Below are 20,781 nucleotides of genomic sequence, written 5' to 3'. Positions count from 1 at the left end.
ACTAATGGACAGATCATCCAAAGGAAAATAAAGAAGGAAACACAAACTTTAAATGATACATTAAGCAAGATGGACTTTTTGATATTTATAGGACATTCCATCCAAAAACAACAGAATACACATTCTTCTCAAGTGCTCATGGAACATTTTCCAGGATAGATCATATTTTGGGTCACAAATCAAGCCTTGGCAAATTTAAGAAAATTGATATCATATCAAGTATCTTTTCCGACCACAGTGCTATGAGACTAGATATCAATTACAGGAAAAAATCTGTAAAAAATACAAACACACAGAGGCTAAACAATACACTACTGAATAACCAAGAGATCACTGAAGAAACCAAAGAGGAAATAAAAAAACACCTAGACACAAATGACAATGAAAACAAGATGACCCAAAACCTATGGGATGCAGCAAAAACAGTTCTAAGAGGGAAGTTTATAGCAATACAATCCTACCTCAAGAAACAAGACACATCTCAAATAAACAACCTAAACTTACACCTACATCAATGAGAGAAAAAACACAAAAAATCCAAAGTTAGCAGAAGGAAAGAAATCATAAAGATCAGATCAGAAAAAAATGAAAAAGAAATGAAGGAAACAATAGCAAAGATCAATAAAACTAAAAGCTGGTTCTTTGAGAAGATAAACAACAATGATGAACCATTAGTGAGACTCATCAGGAAAAAAAGGGAAAAGACTCAAATCAATAGAATTAGAAATGAAAAAGGAGAAGTAACAACTGACACTGCAGAAATACAAAGGATCATGAGAGATTACTACAAGCAACTATATGCCAATAGAATGGACAACCTGGAAGAAATGGACAAATTCTTAGAAAAGCACAGCTTTCTGAGACTGAACCAGGAAGAAATAGAAAATATAAACAGACCAAACACAAGCACTGAAACTGAGACTGTGATTAAAAATCTTCCCACAAACAAAAGCACAGGACCAGATGGCTTCACAGGTGAATTCGATCAAACATTTAGAGAAGAGCTAACACCCATCATTCTCAAACTCTTCCAAAATGTAGCAGAGGGAGGAACACCCCCCAACTCAGTCTACGAGGGCACCATCACCCTGATACCAAAATCAAAGATGTCACAAAGAAAGAAAACTACAGGCCAATATCACTGATGAACACAGATGCAAAAATCCTCAACAAAATACTAGCAAACAGAATCCAATAGCACGTTAAAAGGATCATACAAGATGATCAAGTGGGATTTATGCCAGGAATGCAAGGATTCTTCAATATAGGCAAATCAATCAACGTGATAAACCATATTAAGAAATTGAAGGAGAAAAACCATATGATCATCTCAATAGATGCAGGGAAAGCTTTTGACAAATTCAACACCCATTTATGATAAAAACCCTCCAGAAAGTAGGCATAGAGGGAACTTACCTCAACATAATAAAGGCCATATATGACAAAGCCACAGCCAACATCATTCTCAATGGTGCAAAACTGAAACCATTTCCTCTAAGATCAGGAACAAGACAAGGTTGTCCACTCTCACCACTATTATTCAACATAGTTTTGGAAGTTTTAGCCACAGCAATCAAAGAAGGAAAAGAAATAAAAGGAATCCAATTTGGAAAAGAGGAAGTAAAGCTGTCACTGTTTGCTGATGACATGACACTATACATAGAGAATCCTAAAGATGCTACCAGAAAACTACTAGAGCTAATCAATGAACTTGGTAAAGTAGCAGGATACAAAATTAATGCACAGAAATCTCTGACATTCCTATACACTGATGATGAAATATCTGAAAGAGATATTAAGGAAACACTCCCATTTACCATTACAACAAAAAGAATAAAATACCTAAGAATAAACCTAGCTAAGGAGACAAAAGACCTGTATGCAGAAAACTATGACACTGATGAAAGGAATTAAAGATGATACAAACAGATGGAGAGATATACCATGTTCTTGGATTGGAAGAATCAACATTGTGAAAATGACTATACTACCTAAAGCAATCTACAGAGTCAATGCAATCCCTATGAAACTGTCAATGGCATTTTTCACAGAACTACAACAAAACATTTCACAATTTGTATGGAAACACAAAAGACCTCAAATAGCCAAAGCAATCTTGAGAAAGAGAAACTGAGCTGGAGGCATCAGGCTCCCTGACTTCAGACTATACTACAAAGCTACAGAAATCAAGACAGTATGGTACTGGCACAAAAACAGAAATATAGATCAATGGAACAGGATAGAAAGCCCAGAGATAAATCTATATACATATGGTCACCTTATATTTGACAAAGGAGGCAAGAATATGCAATGGAGAAAGGACAGTCTCTTTAATAAGTGGTGCTGGGAAAACTGGACAGCTACATGTAAAAGAATGAAATTAGAATACTCCCTAACACCATACACAATAATAAACTCCAAATGGATTAAAGACCTAAATGTAAGACCAGACACTATAAAACTCTTAGAGGAAAACATAGGCAGAATACTCTGTGACATAAATCACAGCTAGATCCTTTTGGACCCACCTCCTAAATAAATGGAAATAAAACCAAAAATAAACAAATGGCACCTAGTGAACCTTAAAAGCTTTTGCACAGCAAAGGAAATCATAAACAAGACAAAAAGACAACCCTCAGAATGGGAGAAAATATTTGCAAATGAAGCAACCGACAAAGGATTAATCTCCAAAATATACAAGCAGCTCATGCAGCTCAATATCAAAAAAACAAACAACCCCAGTGCAAAAATGGGCAGAAGAACTACAAAGACATTTCTCCAGAGATGATATACAGATTGCCAACAAACACATGAAAGAATGCTCAACATCATTAATCATTAGAGAAATGCAAATCGAAACTACAATGAGGTATCACCTCATACCAGTCAGAATGGCCATCATCAAAAATCTACAAACAATAAATGCTGCAAAGGGTGAGGAGAAAAGGGAACCCTCTTTCACTGTTGGTGGGAATGTAAATTGATACAGCCACTATGGGGAATAGTATGGAGGTTCCTTAAAAAACTAAAAATAGAACTCCATGGGACCCAGCAATCCCACTACTGGGCATATACCCTGAGAAAACCATAATTCAAAAATAGTCATGTATGACAACGTTCATTGCAGGTCTATTTACAAAGCCAGGACATGGAAGCAACCTAAGTGTCCATCGACAGAAGAATGGATAAAGAAGATGTGGCACATATATACAATGGAATATTACTCAGCCATAAAAAGAAACGAAACTGAGTTATTTGTAGTGAGGTGGATGGTCCTAGAGACTGTCAGAGTGAAGTAAGTCAGAAAGAGAAAAACAAATACTGTATGCTAACAGATATATGGCATCTAAAAAAAAAAAGGGTTCTGAAGAACCTAGGGGCAGGAGAGGAATAAAGATACAGACGTAGAGAATGGACTTGAGGACATGGGAAGTGGGAAGGGTAAGCTGGGACGAAGTGAGAGAGTGGCATGGACATATATACACTACCAAATGTAAAATAGATAGCTAGTGGGAAGCAGCCGCATAGCACAGGGAGATCAGCTCGGTGCTTTGTGCCCACCTAGAGTGGTTGGATAGGGAGGGTGGGAGGGAGATGCAAGAGGGAGGAGATATGGGGATATATGTATATATATAGCTGATTCACTTTGTTATAAAGCAGAAACTAACACACCATTTTAAAGTAATTATACTCCAATAAAGATGTTAAAAAAAAATAAAGGTTGGTGTTAGCAGATGTAAGCTATAATATATAGAATGGATAAACCACAAGGTCCTACTGTATAGTACAGGAAACTATATTTAATACCCTATGACAAACCATAATGGAAATGAATATAAAATAGAATGTGTATATATATATATACACATATATATATGTATATATATATACTTACATACATATAACTGAATCCCTTTTTTATACAGCAGAAATTAACACAACATTGTAAGTCAACTATACTTAAAAAAACCCAAGAAACAATTAACCTGGCCTGTGTCCCAACCTCAAGTTCCCCTTCTTAGAGAGGTACCAACAAGCTAATCTGACAAGCAAATTCCTATCCACGTATTAAGTTCTTACCCTTCTTAGGTAAATGCGTAGGTTTTGAACAATGCCGTGCTTCAGTCAGTGCAGAGGCTCAAATGATAGGCATTTGAAGGACTCCTGTAGGCAAGCACGGTGGGTGAAAAGATTATAGGCTTAGAGTTTTAGAGTGACCTCAATGCATACTCCATGGATGGGCCCATCCTCCCCAGTGCCCTGGGCTGCTTCGAAGTTCCTCCTAGTCTCTTGCAGTTTGGGGATAGTTAAGGTTAAAGATGTGTAGATGGGAGCCTGGGAAAGAGCTGGACGTGGGAGGGTTGGAATGGGCAGAGCCTAAAGGATGCCAACCTCCTGCAAAAGAACCTGGCATGCCATTCAGAGTGGCATTCTGTTCCACTCTGGGGAGGAGGTGCCAGGGAGAGGTTGTTAGGGAGGGGTCATTACCACCGGACAGGATTGAAGTGTTAACAGTTCAAAGAGACCAGAAACCAGACCGAAGGCCACAAAATGGACTGTGGGACTTCCGGTGGGGTCTCAGACGGGAAGTGTGATTCTACTCTTCATTCTAATCCTCCTTTATAGGGACCATTTTGTTTCCTCTGAATTCTTTTATGAACATTGCTTTCTGGATGTTCCTTTCACCCTGAAACTGAGCAGCGTTTCTGTTTCTCTTGGACAACCATGGGACTGCTCTCAAGTTCTTGCCTGTGTTTTCACAGATACCTACTGGTATCAGAAGCCAACACTTTCACACCAAACACTAGGTTGGGTAAAGGGTGGAGGCTAATGAGGGGTGGATGTGGTTTGTAATAAGTATACATATAAATAAAAAAGAGTAGCCAACCCCCCCTGGTGCTTTGCGACGCAATTTAGATCAGGCTGTGCTTTTCCGGACCTCATGAAGGGAAGGATTGCTCAAGCATTTAGTGTTACTCTGTCCTCTCTCGTTTGCCTTTCATTCAATCAAACCTCATGAGGCATTTGGCATCAAGGGGCAGAAGCCTGGGAAGAAGAAAGAAACTCCGAGAAGCTGGTGGTTTGGCTGGGTTGATTCACAGGTTGCAGTGTTACCAAATACTCCTGGGCTTTAAGCCAAAGGGTCTTGCTGTGAGGAAGCACTTTGACACCTTATGGCATCCCTTCTGCAAGTCCTTGCTAATGTTTACTCGGAACACTGTAAATTTCAGTCTACTTGCGTGAAAAATACAAGTCTTGCTGGGCTGAGGTAACTTAGAGCAGGGGTTTTTCTGGTGGGGGATTTTGTCTCCCCCAACCCAGGGGGCGCCTGGCAATGTCTGGAAACATGATTTTATTGCCACTACTGAGGGGAGGACTTTCTCCTCTCTGGAACCCTAGGCGACATCTGAAGACATGGTTGATTGTCACAAGTGGGGTGGGGGTGGAATACTGGTATTTAATGAGTGGAGACCAGGGGTGCGGCTAAGCATGCTACAATGCACAAAACAGCCTCCGCTACAAAGAATTATCTGTCCTAGAATGTCAGCAGTGCTAAAGGTGAGAAACTCCGGCCCCGAGGGAAAGCCCAGGCTTGGTTCTTGACACTGACGTATCAGATGGTCCTCAAAGGACCATAACTTTTCAGTATTGGGGAACAAGTACCCTGGAGTGACCTCAGGAAATCCTAGGATAATTCTCATCTACCCATGACCTAGTCAGTTTCATATCTTCATGAGTCCTTAACTTAACATGCTCTGAAAGTGAGAGTGCATCCTCAGGGTGACACGTGCCAAGTTGGTCTCAGAGGTCAAGATCCCATTTTTCTGTAGTACATACAGAGGGTAGCCTTGAGGCTTGGTTTCTCCATCTGTCAAATGGACTCATAATACTTCACGACCTATTTATCAGCTGGGCCTGGTATCCTAGGGAGATGGAGTTGGAGCATAGTATTTGATCTGGTATGAAGGGGGAATATGCGAGTTAAGTACTTCTACCCAACTCCGACTCCAAAATGGCAATAGGATATTGTAGGTGGGGAGAGGCAAACAACAACCTGTGAGATCCAAGTCAGTAGATTGTGCCTGGGGTTCAGTGGGTCATGGGACCAGGAAGTGATTTTCCCTGCCGATGGTAGATAGGGAAGATGCAGAGCCCAGCATGTCTGAGTCTTTCCATGAGGACTGTCAGTGGGCTGAGAGGAAGGGGACATGCAGTTGTGGCAATAGTAGGAGCTGAAGGGGACACAGAAAGCCATGGCAAGAATTTATGCAGAGCTGCTTGGGAAAACAAAAGCAAATACAATATTTCTTTTTCTGATTTTAAAGGAATAACACAGTCATTGTTGAAATTGTCTCAAGTACAGACAACTATGAAGAGAAAATTAAAATCTCCCATAAATGCACCAGGAGGAGATATCAGCTATTAATAGGTGTGGTATTTTCCTTGAGAAAAACAGAGAAGGGTTTTCTGGGCAGAATAGGCTGGGGAGATCAAAAAAGTCTTTGAGAATAGCAGAATGCAACAATGTGGATGTTGACTGGTTCGGAACTATTCTCTCTGAGAGCCAAGAGAGAAGAGTCCTTTCCTGAGCCTGGATGAAGCGCACAGTAGGACAGTTGGGCGATGTGTCAAGTTCCCCTTACCTCAAGGTTCATGTAGAAAGCATCCTTAGCATTCGCCTCCATGAATAGAAGAGTTCTTTAGCTGAAAGAGGAAATGACTCATTTTAGCTCAAAGATGATAAAACAGGAGACGCCATTTCTTACTCACTTTGCAGCAATAGCATGACTGAAATCACTGCCCTTCAGTGATGGCATAAGACACCTCTAGTTTGTTTTTTTTTTGAATTAGTTTTCTATCAACCTTATTATGAAGTAATTTCAAACATAGAAAAGTTGCAAAAATACTGAAAAAAGTTATATTCCCTTTACCCAGATACTCTAATTATTAATACTTTACATTTGGTTTATCATACTCTTTCTTCTTTTTGTTTTTTAATTTTTTGGCCACACCATGCAGCATGTGGGATCTTCAATCCCGACCAGGGATCAAAGCTGCATGCCCTGCAATGGAAGCCCAGAATCTTAATCACTGGACCTCCAGGGAAGTCCCTATCATTCTCTTTCTTTTCTGTATACACAAATGATTATTTTTATTGAATCATTTGAGAATAAGTCATGATGTCTCTTCACCCTCTAATATTTCTGTTGTGTTTTCTTAAGAGCAAGGGCATTCTCTCATAGAACCATAATGTAATGTCTAAAATCAGAAAATTAACGTTGATATAGTACTATTATCTTATCTACAGATCTACCTAAAATGTTGCCAGTTATCCTAATCGGGATTTGACTTTGTGAAATTTGGCCCTGGAGACGTTGAATGAAATTTATTGACATATCCTGCCACAGCCATGGCTGAACTGGGAATTTGGCCACTCCAGCTCAAAGCTCAAGTTTGATTCTATCTCATGGGTTCATACGAGCATTGGCAGAAGCCTGCTTTTCGAGATGTGAATAATTTTTGGTAGTGACAGGCTTGTTCCCTGGGCTGTTGCGTGTGGGCTTATATCAGCTGGGCTATGCCCATCTGGAATCATGGTTCCCATCTTGTTCCTTCCAATATATCTGGCTCTAGGTTTTGTCTAAGACATCTTAAACCCTGAGGACTAACTGGCCTGGGTCTGTGAGGCATGAGGTGACAATTGCTAATAGTATGGATCTGAGTTAGAACAAAAATGATTTCAGGACTTGAATACAAATTAGGCTCCTATATGTGTGCAGTTACTTTGTAAAATTTGCTTTGATATATAGACAACAATTCCTAATTTAGTGCTCAGTTTTCTCTTGCACATTCCATGCAAAAACAAACAATCTAACCAGAGTAGCAGGCCAAATAATACTTTTAAATAACTTCTATGTCTTCAAAATCCAGAATCTTGGGGATTATTGTTCAAGGAATCCAGGGCTGAGTGTTCTCCATGCTGACACCCCTGGAGAAGGAAGTGCAAGGAAGGCAGCGGAAGGAAGGCAGCTGTGGATTGCTACCAGCGGCTTCAAGCCAACACGAATCTCTCTCATACACCCCCAATTCCTCAGCATCACCGCTACTGGCCTAATGAATGCAGAACCCAGACATCTTTGCAATAAAAACCTATGATGTGATGAGCCCATTTGAGCGTAAAACGGCCAGCCCCAAGGCATCAGATAATGAGGTGTCTGGTGAACCCAGAGTTCATAACGCAACTGTCTGGGGCAGCTTTCTCAGAAGCCTCTAATTTTTCTCCATAGATACAGTGATGCTGAATTTTTCATTTTAAAATTCTGAACATTCTAGAATGTATTTTAAATTCTGGGTATCATTTCAGGACTTAAAGCCCTCTCTTTGATAATGTTTTAACTCTGGTTAAAACAACCCCTGCTCTGCTCTGTTACCTCCCAAATTAAATTCAAACCTTTTACTCTTTGGCGGGAAATGCTGAGGGGTCAGCAGAGGCTAGGGGAGGGTGCAGGGGTGGGGCACAGGAGGAGGGCTGCGTTGGGGGTGGAAAGTCTGGAATGATGAGCAGCAGTAGTCAGGGCTCTGCAGCAAGAAGAAGTAAAGGAGATTGTGGTCCTTTCACTCCTGCAGTTCAACAAACATTGACTGAGTGCCAGGTCTTGGACTCACTTCATTCATTCGTTGTTTATTCATTCAGAATTTTAAAAAATGCCTGGCACACCATTTAGCCCTTGTCACTCTCTACCCCGACTCCCACACTTACTCTCAGTCCTCTTCTGTGCCCTGTGGGCTGGCTCCTGTGATGCTCTTGTCCTCCAGCTCTGGTTGGGTCCCACCCATGGGAGGCAGAGGATGGGAGCAGAACACATCAGGGTATCTGTTTCCCAAGCCCCCTGTCTTCATACTGGCCTGCTTCCGGCAGTGGTTGTGTCTCCACTGCCACAGCTCCAGGTGGGCAGCCCCAGCTCTCACTGGGTCCCAGCAAAATCCCTCCCTCCCCATTCCCCTCTAGGCAGAGAGGGTGGTGACAAATTCCCTTGTTACGTTTCTCAACTCTGCCCACAGGTATGTAAATTATAAGATGACCTTTTCTTAAACATCCTAGCTAAGTACGTCATCTTTTTCCTTTCTGACCCTGACTGCTACAGCCCTTGAATATATGCTGAATTGTGTTCTCATTGCTTGGGACAGACTGGAAAGATTAAAGTTTTGTAGATAGTGTTGACACTAGGTTTCACCAGTGCAGGGTGGGGAGGCGTAACTTAACAGAAGCTCCTGGGGGAGAAATCTCAGAGGTTTAGTCCCTGATAGACTCCAGTATTGTGTGTCAAAGACTGACTTGATCTCTGGCCACATAATTAGAAGTATGATGTCCAGAATAAGGGAGGTGATAGTGCCACTTCATTCTGTCTGTATTTAGAGTTCTAGGCTCAGTTCTGGGCTTTCCACTTTAAGAGGAGACATGTTAGTTGTCTTTAAGTGTTAGAAGTTCTGTCATATAGAGCAGAGGTTGAACAAGTTTTTCTTTAAGGGCCAAATAGTAAATATTTTTGGCTTTGTGGGCGACATGTTCTCTGTTGCAACTACTCTATTGTGCAAAAGCAGTCACAGACAATATGTGAATGAATAGGCTTGACTGTGTTCTAATAAAACTTTATTTACAAAAATGGTGAGCTGGATTTGGCCTGTAGGCTTTATTTTGTTGACTTCTGATATAAGGGGAAAAACATGGATTTTTTTTCTGGGTGTTTCCAAAAGACAGAAGTTAGATACATGTGTAAAAATTGTAGGGAGGTCGATTTGTGCTAATTTTAAGGAAGATCTTTCTAAAGGTAATGATTGTTCCTAAACAGGATAAGCTGATTCATGAGGCAGTACGTTTCTTGTTATTGAACGTGTTCAAAGGAGAAGCTGAGCGTCGCAGAATAATTTTCTGCAAAGCACACAGAGTAACTCAGATGATGAGGAAGGTAACAATACCTCCTATATCTGTATACTTAGTAGAGTATCGCATACAGTAAGTCTTCTAGATTTTATACTCTTAGAGGGTAGAGACTGTGCTATATCTATCTTTGCATCCAGCCCACTCCTGAAAGCCTAGGATAGTGCTTTAAACACGGTGGGCGTGACCAATACAGGGTTTGTCAACTTGGCTCTTTAAGTAATCTTGCTGACAGATGAATTAAACTAATTTGTCTTTAGTACAATCATCACTACTAGTCACGTTGAATTAGTTCAATTACCTCTACTAAGCTTCAATATTGAGGATTTTCACTGAAAAGAACAGACATCATAGTGAACATTTATTGAGTTCTAAAAGTATGCCAGCTACTGCGCTAAGAATTTTACATGCGTGATTTTAATTCTCCCAAAACCTATGAGGTAGGTGCTATTATCACCCCCATTTTATTGGTGAAGAAATTGAAATCCAGAGAAGTCTCAAAGATGGGAAGTGGCATAATCAAAAATCGAGCTGGGATCTCTTTGATGTCAAAGGCTGTGGTCCAACCACAACGCTATCCTGCTTCTCATGCATTTGTTCATTCATTCAGCATTCAACAAACACGAATTGGCGGCCTGCCATTTGCCAAGCACTTTAGCTGTTGAGGACAGAGCTGTGATTATAAACAGATCAAGTCCAGGTTCCGAAGGAATTTGCACTGCGGGTGGGATATATCTGGGATAGATGTATCATCGACAAAGGAGACGATCTTAAATGGTAATTCATCACAAGACACAGAGATTAAAGAGAGAATCAATATTTCTGTCCACATCAGAACTTCCGGTATACTCCTAACTGATGAGTTTATCCAAGCTCTTTCTTTGTACTGGCATTGGCCCAAGTTTAGTCTTTAGTCTTCTGTCAAATTCTCAGATGGGTTCAGAGATTCAGAAGGAAGCTTCAAGCGTTTTGGCTACTGATGCAGATCACTATGGTAATCTGTAGATATGTGAATGGAGCTCTCGAAGGGAAAAAAAAGACTAACGAAGCACTCAGGTATCACTCTTCCAGGGCAGGTTGAATCTGAGCATCATCAAACTGGGAGACCAGAGGCAAACAGATGAAAAGAGGTAGAAAAAGCCAGTTCAGTTAACGCAAAAATAAAGAAAAAAAAAAACCTCTTGGCAACGTTCCATTTTTTCCCTTTCCTGAAACACAGAAATACTAAGAGCCTAAATTCTAACTCCCAGCTCCCAGTATCAAAAAAAAGATCAATATTTATAACAAATGCTACAATGTTGAACGGAAAACGCACCAACTTGGGTCAAGCGATGGGCCTTGTTTAGAAGGAGGAAAGCTACCAGGGGTTAGGCAGGGGAGTGGAGGGAACCAAAGCGAAATTCCAATACCTTGAGTGAGACTGAGATTGAGAGAGAGAGTAAGAGTGCTAAGGTTCAAGCAGCACAAAGCCAAATAAATTGTCAGGTCCAATAGGCAAGTGCTCACTGGAATGGGAGACAGAGCCCAAAGGTCAGGGGCTGAATAAACAGGAGCCCCGAGGAGGAAGTGAAAGAATTCAGGACTTTGTATTGTACCTTTTTGGGTGCTAACTGCGAGGTCTGTATCTTGTGCTAACCTCAAGGGGTGGGCACGGATGGCCTAGTTAAAATCACAGGATACGAACTGACAAATACTAGTGATACCTTTGCAATTCCAGAATTCCTTGTGTTAGTGGATTGCAAAGTGATTTTCAGATTGGTGAGTCCTTATTGCATTAGCATGATCTCATTGCTAAGATCATGGCTAGAAAACAAAGAATGATCATTAGTTAACATTTACTGACTGCCAGACACAGCTTTTCAGCATTTTAATGCATTGTCTCATTTAATCTTCACATGTACATTTTGAAAACCAAGCTCTTTAATAGAGACCTGGTTAAAAAATGATTAAAAACATAGGTACATTTGGAGGAAACCATAAAATGTCATCAGAAACAAGTACTAGTCATTTATTCATTCTTTTGTTTCCTGGACTATTTCTTCAGCCAATAGTGATCTAGCCCCTAATATGTGTTGGGTACTATTAAGGGTCTGTGCAAGGGTGGTGTTACTGATTTCCCTCATTGTTTAACACACAGGCAGTAGAGGGAGCAAGAGGCTGTGAGTGGCAAAATACCGTTCCGTTTCAGTCCTGCCTCTGCCTGTTCCTGTGGTCCTTGGATAGGTAAGTTTCTTCTCTGTTTAATGTCTTCTAGTGTAAAACAAGGAGCTGGGACCACATGATGCTTGAGGTCTTTTAGAATTTAATGGTAAGGTCTTCAGTAGCTTTATAATACATTGTATTTTATAATGAACATTCACTTATATTCTATCATTATACTCTCCCATCACCATTGGGTAAGTAATAATACTATGAAGCTTTAGGGAAATTTGTCAGGGCTTGAAGCAACTTCCTCTGCTCTTTCCACTAGAACCCTCTGTCTTCTGTGTATGAGTTCATGCTTAGTTTCCAGAAGAATTATATGAGAGCTGGGTGCAGATATCAGAGGAAAAGGAAGAGATATAGGTGATACAGAAGACAAGGAGAAGTTGTGAGTAGGAAGATGTGTCAACACTCAGGGGCTTCGTGTGTTGTCTCTGAAACCATTTAGGGCTGTTGTGATCAGAGGAAGTGTATCCAAAGGCACAAGAAGAGAAATCCTCTAACTGGAGTAAATTACATGGAGGTAGATTCAAGTTCAATGACTGGGGAGTGAAGTGCCTCCCTGGACATTCCACTTGTCCATCACTGAATAGAACTACAATGAATGGGTCTTGTAATAAGGCAGAAGCCCTGGACTCAAGAGGAAGAATACCTTTCACATGATTATTATGCCCCAAAGATGAGATGGGCCCCTCTGATAGGAGACTAGCTGTTTAAGCAGAGACCATATGAAACCCTACAGGGGTTAGCAACTTGGATCAGGCCTGGAAGACCAGTAAGGGGACTTCCAACTCTGAAATGCTATGGTTCTGGAGACTGGTGTCTTACAATGTAAGCTGTAGTCTATCATTCCTACTCCAGAGTCTAGATATTCCTGCAATCATCTGTTGGGAAAATTCAAGGTCCTTTTCCAGCTACTCATATTCAGGACACGTTCCTCAATTCATTTCTTTCCAAGAAGTTCCCTGTATGGATCCTTGCCGGCATATCCACCCTCACCTCCTGGGCTTGGTGTTTCTGACCTCCCATTCTTGACCAGGATTGGAACATCTTTGGAAGCCAGAGTTTAAATCAAACATCATTGTGTCGGACCAACGCATTGAAACTCTAGTCTTACCAGTCTATTGATTAACAGGGTGACCCTCACATTTGTCCAGTGTCCTTATTTTCCAAGGTGTTTTCCATCTGCCAGCTTTATCAGAAGCGTATAAGTCAATTGGTATCCTGAGGGTAATCACTTTCACAAGAGAAGGTACATGGAAGCGCTTTGTAGAAGTGAAACACTGTGAAAGGTGAGATGTTTTATTATTGTTATAACATGCCCTGGGTCACAGTAAGCAGAGCTATATCTAAAGCATGTTCCTTCAAATCCTTTTGGGCATGAGTGTAAGGTAGATAAAGAGTACTATGGATAATTTACAAAGAACCAGAGTCCAGATCTCCTTGATTGATTGGCAGGGAAGGATAGAATTTAGAGCTGGATTTTACAGGTGTGATAGCACCAGATCAGGCTCACTTAAAAGCAGGCTGGTTGTTCCAGTCCAATGAATAGCCACGGCATGAATATGAATCTGCACAAATTGGCCAATGGTCATTTTGAATGGGGCAACCATGGGTTGGATGAGGCAGCCACCAGCAGTGGACCTGAACCAAAGGCCTTTCTGCTTATTTTAGCTCAGAGACCACAGGTATAAATCCACCTTCCCAGAGAAGCTTGTAGCATCTAACAAGCTAGAGTTACACTCCTAATTCAGAGGACAATAAAAAACAACCTCCAACGATGAAAAGACCTTAGCCAGAATTCTCAAGAAATTGGCTTAAAAAATAATCCCCAATTGATTGCAACATTAAGAACATTCTTAAAATGTTACCTTTGTCCTGATGTCTAAACCCCCATGAAGGGGTTTACGAAAAGGTTCTTTATGCATTTGAAGCCACTAATACTATAAGTGGGGAAAGAACACACTCTTTTAATTAAAAGAGCAGATTGTTATGATTGTGGTAATCTGAATCGAGAACATCGTTTTACCTAGAAATATGAGAGAATAAATATTTCCCGGAGTTAGTATCCAAAGTTTGGGATTATTTAGGATTAGTAGCCAAAATTGTTATTTTACACTGTATAATCAGGAAGGCTGTTTAGAGCAGAATGTTAGAAGGAAAATCCGTTTTAGGTTTCCTGTTACTCCAGCCAGTCGGGGACCATCTAAATGCCATTTGTCTCCGACCCCTGAACTGTCTTCTCCCCCACTCTTGGGGCAACACAGCCAATGACCCTCTTGGAGCAGCAAATAACTGGCCTGTATCAAGGCTAACACTTCTGCTTTGCAGTCTAGTTGTTTGCTTGACTATCAGATGTTGCCTTTTTTAGGTAGTTGAACTTGGCAGGATGATAAACTGTGCTTCTGTTTACTCTTTTGTTCTCAAGGCTAATTTAAAAGTGCTCTTGGTGGGTGAGTGGTGATGATAATGGAAACATCTTAAACCATTAGGTTGAGAACTGAAATACCAACATGGGCACAGGAGACTAATTCCCCAGCTGATGGAAATGAGCCAATGTACCTTCTTTAGCCTGAGTACCATGTGCAGTGTTCTTTTAGTTCCCATAAACCACAGGGTCTGGTTCCCCAGAGTTGGGAGAATATAGCATCTAGCCAGAGGATTTGCTTTACTTTGAGGTTCTTTAAGCCCCATGTTTGTTCCAACAGCCTCAATTCAGCCTCTTAGTACTGTTTTCTCCCCATGGGTTTTGGTCACATCATTTTCCGAAGTGGCCCAATTGCATCAATCATTCCTTTTTATTAAAACAAATGTGTGTGTGTGTGTGTGTGTGTGTGTGTGTGTGTTATAGCTATATCCCGCTATACGGCATATTGGCTAACATGATTCATTGCATATAGGCCCCATGGTCCAACGAATGTGTTAAGAACCAGAACCAGACCAAAACGTATATAAAAGTGACTTGTGCCATTTTTTAGCCACGTGACCTGGAGGAAGATACATAACTTCCTTGAATCTCAATTTCTTCATCTGTAAAGTGAAAATACCTTTTGCTACCTTTCTGGATTGTTGTGAGCATTTGATGCACAGTATCGAGGAACTAGCAAGTAGTGAATACATGCTAGTGATATTAATGGTTAGCACTGTTAATTTGTTATGTGCCAGGAATTACGGGCACCCTCGAAGCATCTCTAGGAACTAAGACCCATTATTATCTTCACTTTGCTGGTGAGAACAAGAGAGACAGGTTAAGTACTTGCCCAGCATCACAAAGATATGAAATGGCCATGCCAGGATTCCAGAGTCCTCCGTCTGGCCACAGCTCCCCATGTAAGAAGAGTGGACAGCAAGGGCTTTGACACCTTAAGAAAGTGGAACCTTATTTGTTCCCTCTCACTCTTCTTTTCCATGCTTCTTCATTCATACCTGAGTCAGAAGCAGGGAAACAGAAACTGATACAATAGGACAGTGTAACCAGTAGACCTCCGGCAGACCAGCTACGGAGCTTGGTCTTAAACTCAGCTGTGAATTTGTTGGATGAACACAAAGGCAGGTGCTATATTTCATGTGCACGTAGTCAAAAGATTTCAAACATCCTAAAGTTATTTTATTAGAAGGGAGGAGTGAACACTCTTCTATACAGATCCACTCTACGGAGATCACGGAAAAGCACAAATATAAATAACATGACATTATTATACTATTATCGTTAGCTCATCCTGCAAACATCTACTCTCCACAAACTTAGATAGAAATCATTTTTGCTATCAATACTAAATCTTAAATCCCTTAAATCTAAGATATTAAGACCAGGAACCGTTTTATTAACTCAAACCTATAGCAAAAAGCTGTTCAACTCGGATTGCCGAGATCGTGGCAATTTGCTCTTTTAATTAAAATACTTGGGTGACTAGTGTGTTGTCCAACAGCTGATGAATGGACAAACAAAATGTGGTATATCTACGATGGAATCTTATTCAACAACCAAAAGGAATGAAGTACTGATATACGCTACAACATGGACACACCTCAAAAATATTATCTCAAATGAAAGAAGCCAGTCACAAAAGACCACATATAGGGCTTCCCTGGTGGCACAGTGGTTAAGAATCCTCCTGCCAATGCAGGGGACACGGGTTCAAGCCCTGGTCTGGGAAGATCCCACATGCAGCGGAGCAACTAAGCCCGTGCACCACAACTACTGAGCCTGTGCTCTAGAGCCCATGAACCACAACTACTGAGCCCATGTGCCACAACTACTGAAGCCCGTGTGCCTAGAGCCCGTGCTCCGTAACAAGAGAAGCCACCGCACCACAAGGAAGAGCAGCCCCTGCTCGCCGCATCTAGAGAAAGCCCGCGTGCAGCAACGAAGACCCAACGTAGCCATTAAAAAAAAAAAAAAAAAAAGACCACATATAGTATGATTCCATTTATATGAATTGTCCAGAAAAAAGCAAATCTACAGCTACAGAAAGTAAATTAGTGGTTGCCAGGGGCTGGGGGTAGGGGAGAAAGGGGAAAGGGGAATGACCGCTAATGTGTACTAAGTTCCTTCTCTGGTTGTTGAAATATTTTAAAACTAGGTTATGATGAGGTTGCACAACTCTGTAAATATACTGAAAACCACTGAGTTGTATACTTTAAAGAGGTGAACTTTATGGTATGTAAATAATATCATAATAAAAAAATTTAAAAGAAATGGTGTGTTATTTCCCCTACTTACTTGCAAAAATAATAGACATTCTTTCATGTTCAGCAATGCTCATTATTAGCAACACTCTTTTTGAATAAACAGTGATGAACATGAAAGCATTTATCTCCTTCCTCCCCCCACCCTCCCAAGAGCCTTGATAATTAATCTTGTCCTTACTTTTAACCTCTCTGTCAAGTATTTGACTGCTGGGCAGTCAGAGTTCTAGAGATAACTGGCTCTCTATTTAAGTACAATTTTCAGGCCAAACCTTCAAATCTGCCTACACCTCTGGCCCCTTCCCTGTGTTCTCTTTCTTTCTCTTCCAAAACCTTGCTGCTGAGGACCCAGTGTTCCAAATCAGAACTGACCTGGAACAGGGCCTCCACACTGCAAAGGGAACAGAGCCAATTGTTAATGAACACAAAGCATTATAGACAGAAACTGGTGGGGAAAAAAAGGATGGTGCCTCATCCTTTTGGATGTTGGTGGTGGAAATGTAGGCAGCTTTTATTTCCATATGTGTGCCTTACAACAGGAGTTAGATGGGAACTGGGATGCCAGTTAAGAGAACTGCAAAAAAAATCATGATTGGCGTTTAGGCATCAAGAGAAAAAAGTTCTCTCCTTAGTGTTCTTGATTTGCTCCATTTACTGTACAAACAACAAAAGCAATGGCAAAATCGTATCCTTTGGCTAGAAATCCCAGTCCAGTTTCTAAATATTGAGAGTTCTGTTCTCCACTCAGCTTTCCTGCCAGGAGATGTGCCACATGGATTTGTGCAGCTCTGACAAAACCCTTCCTTTACGTTCCGTTCCTCTGGTCCAAGGAGGTTAGGGAGGATTTACCCATAGGTCAAGGGATTAACCTTGGCAAACATGGAGTAGAGGCTCAACTGGTTTTAAGATAGGAGGAGGCCCTGAAATCTGGAAAGATTCCAGTATCTTGGCCAAATCCACTCCCTCGGTCATTCTGAGACCATTACCTCAGATAATACTAAATCTTTTTTTTTTTTTTTTTTTTTTTTTTTGCGGTACACGGGCCTCTCACTGTTGTGGCCTCTCCCGTTGTGGAGCACAGGCTCCGAACGCTCAGGCTCAGCGGCCATGGCTCACGGGCCCAGCCGCTCCGCGGCATGTGGGATCCTCCCGGACTGGGGCACGAACCCGTGTCCCCTGCATCGGCAGGCGGACTCTCACCCACTGCGCCACCAGGGAAGCCCAATAATACTAAATCTTGATCATTTTACCCACTGCTAATTTTTCCCCCTTTGAAGCGTACTTCCCCTTTCTTTTCTTTCCTTCCTGCTCCCCTCCCCTTCCATCCTCTGTCAGTGACAGAGTAGCTTACCTCCTTTACCTACATCAGAAGGCAGGTAATATGCCAAGCAGTGGGGTGAGAGTGAGTACAGGATTCTGCAAACACACTTTCACTGTCCCCTCACCCCCAGAGGACCTGATCCTCATCCAGAGAGAGAGACGGGGAGAGAGAGAGAGAGAGAGAAGAGAGCTTGTGACACCAGGAAATCCACCCAGAATCCAAGAAGCCCGGTGACTTACCCTGGGCATGCCACAAGCCAGGTGAAGTTTGGGCCCCTTCTTCAGAATTCAGAGGGCGAAGGCACAGAACTTGCAAGATTTACCGAAAGTGCCTGGTAGGGTTTGTTTCTGGCTCTGAACATCCTCAGAGACCAGTCTGTGCAGCTCTGATGAGCATCAACCCGTTCGCTGATTACCCCTAGGCAAGCTGGTTCAGGCAGATTAATATTTGCCTTGTGATATATAAGGCCCTTACTGCCTCTCCCCGCCACTGCAAGAAAGCAATCATTGGATAACTTGCTTGTGGCAGTGGTTGGATTTGCTTGGTTTGGTTTAATTTGGTTTACAGTTCACTTGCCACTGAATCAAAGAATCAAGGCAGATATTGTTTCCTAGCAAAGCAGAGAGGATGAGCAGGGCAGACGGGAAGACTTGAGAGGGGTAAGGGCCAGGGCAGCAAGGGCAAGCTACAGTGGGTGAGCCATGAATCCTGCACCGCCCTTCCCACTACAAGCTTGAGTTTACCCCGCCATCACTGCGTTGCCAACATCCGATCACTCGGGTGCTGTGAGGAGTGTCACACGGGATGCGACACGTGTTTCCGAAGGGGCTGGCACTGGCACTGGCACTGGCCACGGCTGTTCTCTCAATCCTTCTTGCCAAAAATCACTTTCCAAACAGAAGTGGATTTTTAGCTCTAATATTGTGTAAAGTCAGGAGCCTAGTCACAACAGTAGATGCAAATGGAAGCCTTCTCACAATGTCATTTGTTTGGATGGTATAATGGGTTGAATCGTGTCCCCTCAAAAGAGATGCTAAAGTCCCCCAGGACCTCAGAATGTGACCTTATTTGAAAATAGGTTCACGGGAGATGGAATTAGTTAAAGCGAGGTCATACTAGTAAGAAGTAGAGACACACAAGGAGAATGACCGTTGATGACAGAGGCAGAGACAGAGTGATGCAGTTGTAAGCCATGGGACTCCAAGACTTGCTGGCCACCATGGAAGCTGGGAGGAGGCAAGGAAGGAGTATCTCCAGAGTCTCAGAGGGAGTATGGCCCCAGTAAAACCTTTGTTCCAGACTTCTAGCCTCCATAACTGTGAGAAGAGAAATTTCTGTTATTTTAAGCCATCTAGTTTATGGCACTTTTTTTACAGAAGCCCTGAGAAACTAATATAGAGGGTTTGTATCTCAGTGAGCTGGTGTGCTTATATAAACACCTTTTCTGTGACCAATTCATACTTCTTTTCTGCACCAGTGCAAAGTTTGATTGCACTTTTTTTTTTCAGTACGCGGGCCTCTTACTGTTGTGGCCTCTCCCGTTGCGGACCACAGGCTCCGGACGCGCAGGCTCAGCGGCCATGGCTCACGGGCCCAGCCACTCCGCGGCATGTGGGATCCTCCCGGACCAGGGCACGAACTCGTGTCCCCTTCATCGGCAGGCGGACTCTCACCCACTGCGCCACCAGGGAAGCCCTGATTGCACTTTTAATCAGTGAAAATAGTTGGACTGTACAGGATTTGGTCAGCCTGACTAATGTAGACACAGCACAGTCTGATTCTAGGGCAGCATCTATATTCCTTCCAGTGGGAAAGTTGCTAACGTAAGAAGCCAGCGATGGTGTTCTGAGTTCACCGCTATGAGGTCTGGTTAATTTTTATTTAAAGGAGAGCTCTAACCACTAGAAGGAGCTTTAAGAACCATTAAGGAGACTTGAATACTGGACGGACACAAAAACCCTACAGGAAATAAGGTGCCCAAAGCATATTTACACTTTTGGCAATTCCCCAGCGGGAGTGGAAGGAGATATGGAAGAGAGGTAGTCATGGAACCTCATCCTTCAAATCTCATTCTGGCTTTGATGTTGTCATTAGTTATGTGTCCCCAGCAAAGGCACTAAAACCTCTCAGGGCTTCCATTTTTTTCAGGGGAAACTGCTGTCCGCGTACCGTCCTATCCATATGACGTGGAAGAAAAAGGTGAAGTAATTCACCCTCCATATTCCAGATTTTCAGAGAAAGCTTTGTGTGGTCTCTAAGGCATCAAGTCTCTTGGCTCTGTGTCTACAACGCTCAAGACCACCCACCTCTGCTTACTCCAGCCTCCTGAATCCTTTTTCTAGAACATAGATTCCATGCTTAGAAACATCGTCAGCTCAAAAGAGATCTGGATATATTATTGGATATATTACTTTATTATTTTTTTAAAAAGCAAATCTTAGGCATCATGTTATTTTCCACCTGCCTATTTCAGTGTGATATCTAGCAATTATGACCATATTCTTACACACCCATAGTGTTATTTCCATTATCTAACTGGATTAGTAATAATTCCTCGATATCATCTGATACGGTCCTGATTATATTTTTGCAACTCAAAATAGGAAACAAAGTGGTCAATTAGTCTGTA

At 41.9% G+C, this 20,781-nt stretch overlaps 1 protein-coding gene across 3 annotated transcripts in view; it reads right to left on the bottom strand.

The window, feature by feature from the left end:
- PRLR (prolactin receptor) overlaps nucleotides 1-20,781 on the bottom strand; it is a 174,915-nt gene that overhangs the window by 53,520 nt on the left and 100,614 nt on the right. For 2 of the 3 annotated variants that reach the window (XM_033421281.2, XM_004266007.3), the window contains exon 2: nucleotides 6,645-6,705. The gene's annotated coding sequence lies outside the window, so the exon portion shown is untranslated. Of the gene's footprint in view, nucleotides 1-6,644; nucleotides 6,706-13,259; nucleotides 13,411-20,781 lie in introns of those variants that run through there. The other variant, XM_049708003.1, reaches the window with a different exon arrangement.

The sequence above is a fragment of the Orcinus orca genome, chromosome 3 (assembly GCF_937001465.1).
Source record: "Orcinus orca chromosome 3, mOrcOrc1.1, whole genome shotgun sequence".
Lineage (NCBI taxonomy): Eukaryota > Metazoa > Chordata > Mammalia > Artiodactyla > Delphinidae > Orcinus > Orcinus orca.
Note: the sequence above shows the minus strand (reverse complement) of the source record. Positions and strands in the feature narration are given on the sequence as shown.